Consider the following 12,033-nt stretch of genomic DNA (forward strand, 5'->3'; position numbering starts at 1 on the left):
GCGAACAAAATAAAGAACGAGCATAAATGGTGTGAAGGAACATAAACCATCTTTTTCGATCAAGAATGCCTGCCATCATGGTCAATCTCTTTCATGACTTTCCTTGAACATCTTTTACAATCCCTTTTTAGCATACTTTAACTTCCATGAGTACATATTTATGACACAATAAACTCTAGCACGAGATTATAGAATTTTGCAGTTATTTTCGCATATTTTCTTGGTACTCGCTAGTGTTGCCAGACAGGCAAAGGCTCATTACTGTTTGTGCATCTAAGTACATAAAAGGGTACTCTGGAAGTCAGGTTTGCTTACATTAAGTGAGATATACTGGGTTGGGTTGGGTTGGGTTTGGTTTATGAAGGGCATTTTGGACCTTTCATGTTTTGTTTCTTTGCACTCGTCGATTTTTTAGATGCTTTGACTTTTGGGTTGCAGCACACAGGCATCGTCCAAGCCCAAGGTGTTCCCTCGGTGGATTATGAGGTAACTAAATGGTAGATAGTTACCAACTTGCACCATTTTCTTTCATTTTGTTCTCGTATAAATGGGCCCACAAAACAAAAAGGGTTAGAACGATTGGATTCATAGCATGTGAACTTCTACGAGGGCTGGTCCTCGAGTTTTTGATGCCCCGTGCAAAAATGCTAAAAAACTTCCCCTATTTTCTTAAACAAGTGAAACGACGAAAAGTACGAAAAAAATGCCCTATGCTAAAAAAAAATCCCCCTAAATGTTGGAATTTAGATAGAAAAAAAAAATCGTACCTACGACTTAGGTAGTAGGTTCAATTGATTTTTTTATGTGAGGAATCGACGAATCTCACTGAACCCTAAACCAATCTTCCACTTCTAGATTTGAAGAATACAATCGCAATCGCAATCGAAATCCCCGATGATTATTTATTAGATGAAGATTTGAAAACCTATAAATATTGAGATTTTAGAGTTGCCTAAATCCCTGAATCTTATGTCCATGCATATAGTAGGCATCGGTTGATGTGTTGTTTTAGTTAAAACTCAGTTGCCCAATTTCCCAAATTATTACACATAAAACTAGTAGTAGGTAAAAACTTGATTCCCCCTTGGACTTTGATGCGTTGTGCGGTGGCACGAGCTATACATCGCCAAACTCGGTCCTGACCCTGACCATAGGGGCTTTGGTGGTGTCTTGATTCCGGGAATTCATAGGTTTCTTGAGCTCTTCTATGGTGGCTTCCATAACAACGATGTTGGTTGATTAAAAATTAAGTAAATTACGATTTTCGTCCACACGGTTTTTATATTACGACTTTTGCCCCTATGGTTTACAATTTAATGTTATTTTCGTTCCTAGACTAATTCTTGTACAAGAGACCAAAACATTAAAGAATTGTGTAAACCAGAGGGAACGAAAGAACAACAAATTGTAAATTATAAGGATGACAATAGTAATGAATTACAAACTACAAGGACGAACCATAATTTTTAAATCTTAGGGATGTAAATCACAATTTTTTAACAAACCATAGGGACGAAAAACATAATTTACTCTTAAGAACGTATAGTTGCTACTTGCCGCAAAAATCATGGCATGGCTGGCATAGGAAGGTGAAAAAAAGGGTTGTCGATAGGTTCGTTTTCGGTATGGATAGCTTGGAACCAAGGACCTATTACAGCCAACATGGCTAAACTCACATTGAGCTCGAGCTTAGCATCTCTCAACCCAACAGCTCTAGTGTGGGGACGACATGAGCCAACTTTGAGCCTAGAACCTAAAATGGTTTAGGATTAGCAGCTCAAAGAGCTTAAGTGAGTCGAACTCCAAGCCTATACAAGCCATATGGGGATGCAATTTCTGTAGTTGTAATCGGCTGCAAAATTTGTAGAGATGGTTTAATATGTAATGTTGTACCATGATGTAACAATATTTAATGAGTGTCTGTTTGTTAGCGGTTTAATGAGCTTAATGAACCTCACAACTTACTTGGTCAGCTATACATGACTGTTTGGTAGTGGTTTAACGATATAGAAAGTGGCTTATTCAGTGAGCTTCTAGAAAACCTTATGCAGAAAGTCAAGTTTTTGCTAAACTAGCCCCTCCCAATTAAAAAATACATTTTTTCTATCTATGAAAAAACTCTCTCAAACAAAAAATTTCCCAATTTATATTGACAAATTAATCTACACTGACAACTTTATCAATGCGGAACTTAATGAAAAACCAACCAAACAGCTTCTAAGAGTACAAGTGATAATGCACAAGTCTAATGTTTAAAGTCTCACATAAGCTAAACTTGGACTATTTCTCTTCAATTTATATAAGGAGCCTCTCTTCTCTCTTAAGAAGCTTTTTGAAGAGTTATAATAGGGCGTTTCACAAATTCTAACATGATATCAAAGTCAATGTCTATTACTCTTGGGGAAATCTGTACTTTTTTACCCCCCTCATGCGTTCTAACCTCCATTGGAGGGGACATGTTTAGAGTTCCACATCGGGTGGACTTTTATACTATTTCTTCTCAATATATGTTAGAACCACCTTTTTTTTCTTTCTTTTCAATGACTCTTTAGGAGAGTAATCTAAACGGGTTCCACATATCCTAAAATGGTATCAGGACAGTATCTATCACTTTGGAAAATAATCTAATGAGATTCTACATATCCTAAGATGGGTATTCAAGGACGGAGCCAGTGTATTGAATACGGTGGCACAGACCACCCACATAGTTCCTCTGTCATAGTGTAACAAATTATAGGGTCCTGAAAAAATGCTACCCGATAAATTTATTGTGTGTCACTGTATATATTTTGAAACTATAATGAGAACACAAGTTTCTTTTGTTAGAGTTCGTTTTCAAGGTTTTTCTTCTACTCCAGACCTAGGTTTGAATCTTGTTAGTATCATTTTTTTTACTTTTTAACTTTTAATTTCAGATTTATGATGTTTCTGAGGAAAAAAATTGCAATAAAAGACTTGAACACATAACCTAATATACAAAAAACAATGAACCAACCAATAAACCAATAATAATTTTATAAAAAAAAATTCTTATGCTTATTTATTATAGTTAAATGACGTCACCATTTAAAAAAAAACATTATGCGGATATTGAATGCTTGTAGTTAAAGAAACTTGTGATGGTGAAGAAAAAGCAGCCAGCTGCAATGGAGTCGTCTGTAAAGATAAGAGAAACAACTAATTGGTTGGCTGAATTGGCATTTAGGACTTGCAAAATGTCCGTTTTGACCTTGATACATGGCTGATTTTGGCATGGAGATATTTCATATTCGTGGTTCATATTGTAAATTACTTGTGGCTAACATTTGGCAATGTCGGCTCCCTTAATATATTTATCTGTACGGAGTTAAAAGTTGTTATCCGTCGCTTAAACGGAGTCGTATTGAGACCATCTCCAACATTGGAATTAAAAAAATCAAATTTGATAGACTCAATAACATTTCAGCCACACTAAAAAACCACCAAATTATATTTAAAATAAATATTAAAATATCGCTTAAACGGGACCGGAGTTAGTATCATTTAAGGGAGAAATGATTAGTTTGTGATAATCGTGAGATCCAATATAAACCACTCGTTTGAGATATTTAAGGATATTTCTAAAATAAACTAAAAAGATAATATAGTAATTATATTTTTGACAACTGATCAAAACATTTAATTAAATTTTTTAGAAAGAAATATTTAATTAAAATTAGTTACATAGTATATCAATTACCTAATATATATCGTATTTTAAAAACGTTTGTGAATCAAAATGTATCATAGTGATAATGTTCATGATGTTTCACGTGTATCACAATGTATTTTATTTGTTTTATGAAATGCATCATAGTGTGCATTTTCTTTATTTTCATTGTTTTACAAGGTTCACATTATGCATCTATATCTGGGCATCACAGTGAATATCGTTTGCAGGTATTACAATGTGTATCTTGTGTTCACATAAAGTTTATCGAAATAAGGTTCGCCGAATAAGATTCCTCGGAGAGACGAAATAGGAGAGATGAGATATGATATTTATAAAATCTCTAAAATGCCCTTAAGTAATATTTTAAGTTAAAATTACCAAAATTATTAATTTCATAATTTAACCTTTGATTTGTGGTTGAGATCGAATCTTACGTTTACCACAAACAAAACAGTTCTCATTTGATTATGCCTCTCTATATATAATTGAAATTAGTGGTGGGACCATGCGTCTGCTATTCACGATAAATGGAAAAGGGTAAATTGCATGAAAAAGTAATGTATTTTAACTTGATTTCTATTTTTGGTAACATACTTTCAAAACTTTCATTTTGGTATATAAGATGTATAGTTTTAAACATTTAAGTACCCGGTTGAAGCATTAACCGATTATCATGCTGATGTAGCGAGTGATTTGGTATCAAACTCAGTATTATTTGCTGATGTGGTTAATGACATGAATTTTTTTAATCTAAAGTTAGTATCTAACCGGTTACTCGATTACTTAAATGTTTAAAAATACATTAACTAAAATATGAATCAAGTTAAAATATATTACACTCTCATTTAATTTACCATTTTCTATGATATGTTTGGCCATAGTTACCCATTAATGGTAAAATAGAAAGTTTGATTATAATTAATGTTGGAGGTTTTGGGGGCAAAGGATGGTTATAATTAATGGTAAGAGGCCTACCAAAAGTAGTAATAACTAAAAAAATGTGATGTTAAAACAAGACTTAGAAAAATGGCAACAAATAATGTATGTGGTTTGATGTCATATGAATCAATGAACATCATCAAACACCATGTGCTTACTATCACACCTTTCCAATTATATTTTACTTTCTTAAATATACCAACATTTTAATTATTTTTTATCTCATTATAATTCTTTTTAAAATATATAATATTTTTATATGATAAATAAACTCACACACTCTCTTTACATTTGGTAAGGTTTGAACTCTTGACCTCCTAGGAGGCCAAAGACTCTCATACCGTTAGGTATGGTAATAGGGTGGGGATGGGGCAGGAACCTCAATCCCTGTCCTCGTTTTCATCTCCACCGGGGAATTTGATCACATCCTCATTCAAAAAGAGGAACGGGGATCCCCAATGGGGAAACAAAGACTTCTTTTTTCCTGTTTGTGTAAGATTTTTAAATCAAATGTGTGAGACGCTATACATGTTTAAATCTCATATTTTTCCAATAAACCTAGAACCAAAAGAAATTTAATTTAATACAAAAAAATATACATTATCATATAATCTATACTATATTATAAAGTATTTGACAAAAACTCTTAAAACCTATTTTTTATGCATGAAATATTGTTTATTGATGCATATTACTTAAAATTCAAGATTACAAGTAACTTTGCGTAAGTACAACTTATTAAAGCTCAATTTTTAAATTCCTGTAACTAACTGTAGATATATATTATCTCTTCTATAATCAAACTTTTAAACCTAAATGGTTATATAGAATAGGCACATATTATAGAATATGTAATCAAATACATGATAAACATCTATTTTAAACATAGAAAATATAAAATATAATTAAGATAATCATTAAGTTCTAACAGAATGTTTAATTATTATCTTTATAAAAAAATATATATTATTAAACCAAAAATAAATTACTTTGTTAATAAATCTAAATTAAATTATAGTAAAAAATTGAATTAAATAAGTTACACCAAAAAAATGAGAACTATTAGATAGTTAATTTGATACTAATATAAAATTATATTTTTAAAATTTTTATGCTATCTTCAAATTTATATTTCATTCAAAAATAAAAACATTATCGCTTTCTCAAAACGATATAAAATCGTATTATATTGATAGAGACAAAGAATAAAAACTAAACATTAAAATCGAGATTTATCTCGCTGTATTACACGAGTACCCTTCTAGTAATTAATAAATAGAAAACCAAAAAAATTAAATTTAATCTAAAAAATTAGTCACATGCACCATAACAAATTGAGTAATATCCAAAATATATTGAAATAGAAATCACCAATAGAAATAAATAATATATAACATGATGGAGAAAGTGTGAGAGAAAAAAAAAATCTCCAATGGAGATAACTCCCAAAAATTATTAACAAGTGAGACCACCAATTAAATACTTTAACAATAAATATTCAAAGAGATAAATTACATTCTAATAGATAAATGAGAATATTTTAATATTATCTTAAAACTCTTTAAATAATTTTATATCATATATCTTTTTTATCATTCAGTATTCTAGTTTTATTCTAAACAATTATCAAACAATTATATTTAATTTTATATTATATTATAATTTTTTTTTAATTATTCTAACCATTTAATCTTTTATCTTAAATAATGTTTAGGAGATGGTCGAAGTTGTATTGGAAATATAATTATGAAAGATACTTTTATGCGTTTCACATGGAGATAATGATTATAGGATTGAAAAAAGTAAAAGTCAAAACAAGAACCAAGAAAAGGTCAACCTACCAATGGCTTGACTAGATCTTGTCTACTTTTTATGGATATTCCCAATACCATAATTAATCTAATTCCATTCCATCTCAATTTTGTTTTGTTAACGTAACTATTTGACAATTGCCGAATAGTTTAATATAGAATGATTAAGAGACTTTTATGATATAGTACAAAATGAAATATAATTATTCGGTAATTGTTTACGATAGAATTGAGGTGCTGAATGGTTAAGAGAAGCCCATGATACAAAACCATTCAGAAAGTTTTAAAACCATTAAGAAACAAACTTTTTTTTATCAAACAATATTCACCTCTTAGCGATTCAGAGAAGGTCTCTTAATGGAACTATTAAGAGGTAAACAAACAACCCCTAAACCTTATTACTGCAATTTTAATGTTAAATCTTCTAAATTGTTCTATTGTTTATGTGTTTGTGAAACGAAAAATACATTAAAAAATTTCATATTATGAACCCCAATATATCAGATGGTCGTCTTTAATTAGTCAACTTGCATAACGGGTTAAATATTCATGTTAATAAAAAAAGATATTAAAGTTGAAAATTTACTAGAGAATCTAGCAATTATATTACATCTGACTTTGAAACAAACATATGATTATATTTCAGTATCTAAATATTTAGTTAATAAATAAAACCAAATGGCATTTGGTCCACGGGTATCGTAGTCGTTGGTCTTCTAGTAAGTCAAAAGTTCAAACCGTATCAAAAGTGAAAAGGATATACAGGTTTATTTATTGCATTTACTGTATATAAATATTATATATTAAAATAATAAATTAATAAATGAGTTGACTTGTTGGGAGTATCAAAGTAGAAAGCCAAAAGAATCGTATTGGTAATGTGTTGTTGAGGTTAGATGCCGGCCTCACATGAGAATGTATGTTCTATGCCATTATTACTCAAATTTTAATATTTAATTTTATTTTTTAATAAAAAAAACTTAATATTTAATTTGATTATAAACTAGGTACATAACTCTTAATATATAGGTAATAGGTTGACTGGTTGATGAGTCCACTCTTTACATTGAGTCTAATACCAGGACCATTTTGGTTGTGTAATATTGGTTAAATCTTATGGGATGTAGTGAAAACCTGTATTTATTTAGGGTTTGAATTAAGACATTGTTAAAGCCCTTTATGAAAGTTCATATACGATTACTTCGCACATTCATGGACGTCAGGGGGATTAGTTGGTGGTGTAAGCTAGCTCGGAAACCCACTGTTATAACACACACACACACACACACACACACATATATATATATATATATATATATACATGTGTGTATGTGTATATATGTATATATATACATATATCCATAGGTTATTTTAAGAAATGATAAATATTTGAGAAGTAAAGAGATGATTCTTGTCCTTCATATGGTCAAAATCAAAATCCCTATCCCTAACAGGGGTTGGTGGGACGGGTTTTCTGACAGATCGGAGCCCATTCTCATGCCTAGGCAGTAGACGCGATTAATTAATACCGGGTCAAGGTCGGTTGTATTATTTTAAAAAAAAATAATATTTATTTATATAAATTAAAAAGATTGAAAAAGAGGTTGCTTGATTAATAGGCATTGTTTTGGGGTCTCTTTTGGGTACTGGAGACCAGCATGTTGGTGATTAGGGCTGCCAGATATATATTTGTCATTATGTTGCTTGATTTTCCATTAATTAATCATCACCTTAATAATAATCCTGCTTACCATTTTCCATCCACCTTCCTTTCTATTTACTTCCATATTCAAACTCTAACCTATTACTTTTCCAAATATGTTAAATTTATTCATTGTTTTCTGTATTTTTAAAATATACCAAATTGTATGAAAAAATTACATACTTTAACTTGATTCTTATTTTAAGTAACATATTTTTAAAACTTTCATTTTGGTACCTAAGATGTAAAGTTTTTAAACATTTAAGTACTTGAATAACCGGTTGAAGCATTTTGATGTGGTGAGTGATGTGGTATTCAAGTCAGTATTATCTGCTTACATGGTTAGTGACATGGATTTATTTTAATCTAAAATTAGTTCTTTTCTAAATTTAAAATTAGTTTTTAACCGGTTACCTGGATACTTAAATGTTTAAAATTTTATATCTTAGGTGCCAAAATGAAAGTTTTGAAATACTAAACCCAAAATAAGAATAAAGTTAAAGTACGTTATTTTTTCATGCAATAACTCTACATTTTAGTTTTATAAGTTACTTTAATCCTGTAATAACTTTCTTGTTTATCTATCAATGTTGTTCTGTCTCTTAGTTCTGTGAACCCATTTTTTTGCTAGGCTCTAACCCTTCTGCAATAAACAATTTTCCACTACCTCGCTCCAATTGTCGTAGTGGATGCCATCACAATGTGGAATTGTATCTTTTCTTGGTTTTTACGGTTTTTTTTATTAATCTGAATATTTAAATTGCTATACGAGCCGACTAATCCTAATACGACAATTCGTTTTACGAGTAGTCCGAGTCACTTAATTTGAACCTCCGTGGTCACCTTTCTTATCATGTCCAGTGAAAATCCGATACCAATTGGTATCTGAAACCAATAAGGTTGCTTTTTACATATGCAAGTTCTTGCTTATAACAAATACCAAAAGCAAAAGACCAGGGATTCCTTTTGATCGGCGGCAGAAAGGTGGTTACATCATCGTGAGCAGGGTACCTGGCGGCCGTCATGAAACACGTGACTTGTTGGAAGCCGCCAAAAAGGACCTAACAAATCGTACGTCAGAATAGTTGACTTACAATGTACGTACGGTAACCTCAACCACACATGTTTTCCCTCTGCAACACTCTATTATACTACTACTTCTCCTTATCTCTCGTGGCATCCGCATGCTGTTGCCACAACTTTGCTGATTCAAAACGATTCTGTCCACGTGTCATTTCATCAAAGATGCCGTGCTCCAATCGCAGGGAACAAATCAATCTGTTTCTTATCTTCGTAACAACACCCCGGACCCATATATTTATATACACCTCTCTCTCTCTCTCTCTCTCTCTCTCTATATATATATATATATATAGAAATTAATAAAAATAGGCTTTTTTAGATCATTTTTAATAATTATTATTAATTTTTTTAAATAAAATATTAAAATTAAAAATGTTTAAAAATAATTACATCAAACTTTCAATGAGTAGTAAATAAGTATAATATTAATTATCTATACTATATTATAAAAGTATTTGACAAACTGCATAATACAACTTATTAAACTTATTCGTGCATAATACAACTTGTTAAAGTTTCATGTTTGAATTTATGTAACTAGATATAAATAAATATAATTAAATACAAGATAAACATTTTATTTAAATATAAAAAATCTAAAATATAATTAGGATAATTATTGAGTTCTAACAGAATACTTAATTATTATCCTTATAAAAAATTATATCATTAAATCACAAATAAATTACATTGTTACTAAATCTAAATTAAATGATAATGAAACAATTGGATTGAATAAATTACATAAAACCCAATATTGATATATTTATTTTTGAAATTTTGTGATATCTTCAAATTTATATTTTAATAAAACATTATCCATTTCTCAAAATCACATAAAAACGTAATATAACATCTACAAAGACGGAATAAAATGAAACATTAAAATCGAGATATATCCCGCTGCATTGGACGAGCAACCTACTAGTATTATTAAAATATTTAATTTTAAAATAAAATATTATAAATCTCTCCTAAACATTTATTATTAATATTCTTATTGGTGAAAAATATTAAAATAATAATTTATTTGATTTCTCTAAATTTAAAGATTTTTACGATCTTTCAATTTTTAGCATTTAAGATAGAATAGCTATTGGAGCAAAAAAAAAGTCAAACTCTCTCTTTTCTCCATTTTAACGTAGCTCTTAGCCAGTTCTATCCCCAAAATTTCAAGAATATCACTAGGTCCGTAAATGACACTTCCTCAATTTACGGAGGGGTCAAAATGTGAATAATAGTTTCTGAATTAGATCAATATGTGCAGAAACTAGATCTGTAAATTAGATAATGATCTCAAGTGGCACTTCTGTCACTTGTGAAAGTGTTGAGACTAATTTACAGATTTAATTACTGCACTTAAGTACCTAGTTCAAAAAAATTACACTTTGACCCCTTTACAAGTTGAAAAATTGTTATTTGCAGAGTTAGTGGCATTTTCAAAACATTTGGAGAGAAATGACTAATGATGAATACAAAGTCTGAAAATGATTGTTTTAATTAATTTCCTTAACTTATATTTATATATACAAGAGTGAGATCAGTGGGGAACGCTAAAAAGAAAAAAAGAACCAAAATATACTAAATCGAGATAATTCAAAATATATGGTTATATAAAAAAAAATATCATCCACCATTTTTTATATGGCAAATTGCATGAAAAAATAATGTACTTTAACTTGATTCCTATTTTAGATAATGTATTTTTAAAACTTTCATTTTGGTACTTAAGATGTAAAGTTTTAAACATTTAAGTACTCGAGTAACTGGTGAAGCATTAACCGCTTATAATGCTGATTTGACGAGTGATATGGTATCCAACTCAGTATTAACTGGTTATCATGCTGATGTGGTGAGTGACTATTATACCGAGTGATGCGGATTTTTTAATCTAAAATTAGTCTTCAACCGGTTACCCAGAGATTTAAATGTTTAAAACTTTACATATTAAATAACAAAATGAAAGTTTTGAACGTACATTACCCAAAATAGGAATCAAGTAAAATACGTTACTTTTTCATGTAATTTATCCTTTTTTAAATTTAAAATTTGTGAAACAAAACAATCATTTTATTTATTTTATCGTTTTTTTTATGGTTTTCTATTTTTTTAAGGTTATATTTTTAATATTTTCCTATATATTATAGTTGTTAAATTGAAATTAAAGTTCCAACTTCTAACCATAACAAACACATTAAAACCAACCTTTCCCCAACAAAAAATATGCTCTCAACTAAAATGTTGCTTTCTTTAAAATGCTTTAAAGCAACAAACAATTTATAGAGATACGTAGAATTTAGGAGCCGTTTATCTAAACACTTACTCTGTAAGCGTTTAACGGTAAAATTTAGCTCTCTCGCATACTTATCGGGTAAGATTTTAGTCTATCAAAACGACATTGTATATAACAATTTACCCGGTAAGCGCTAACCGTGGTAAGAGTCGTTGTCATCACTTACTGGGTAAGACTCTCGGTCCATGCTTTCACTTTTATCAGGTAAGATTCTTGGTACTTGTCATATTCATCCGGTAAGGGAATATGACTTCGTAAGCACTTACCTGAGTAAGCATTTGATAAACAGTCTCTTAGTTAAATTGTTTTCTTATAAAAACATTAAAATAAGAAAATGAATTCATAAATTGTTTAAATCAGATCGATATATGAGTACTTTTTAATTTGAAGAATATTTGCAAAGTTTTTAAAAACCGACATCGTTTTTATAAAACGAGACAAGCATATTTTTGATGTGTTTCCAGATTGCAAAAGTGGTTTACAAAATAATTAGGCATGATTGCTGCTATCAACA

This window comes from Cynara cardunculus, assembly GCF_001531365.2.
Source record: "Cynara cardunculus var. scolymus isolate 2C chromosome LG 12, CcrdV1, whole genome shotgun sequence".
In the NCBI taxonomy this organism is placed as follows: domain Eukaryota; kingdom Viridiplantae; phylum Streptophyta; class Magnoliopsida; order Asterales; family Asteraceae; genus Cynara; species Cynara cardunculus.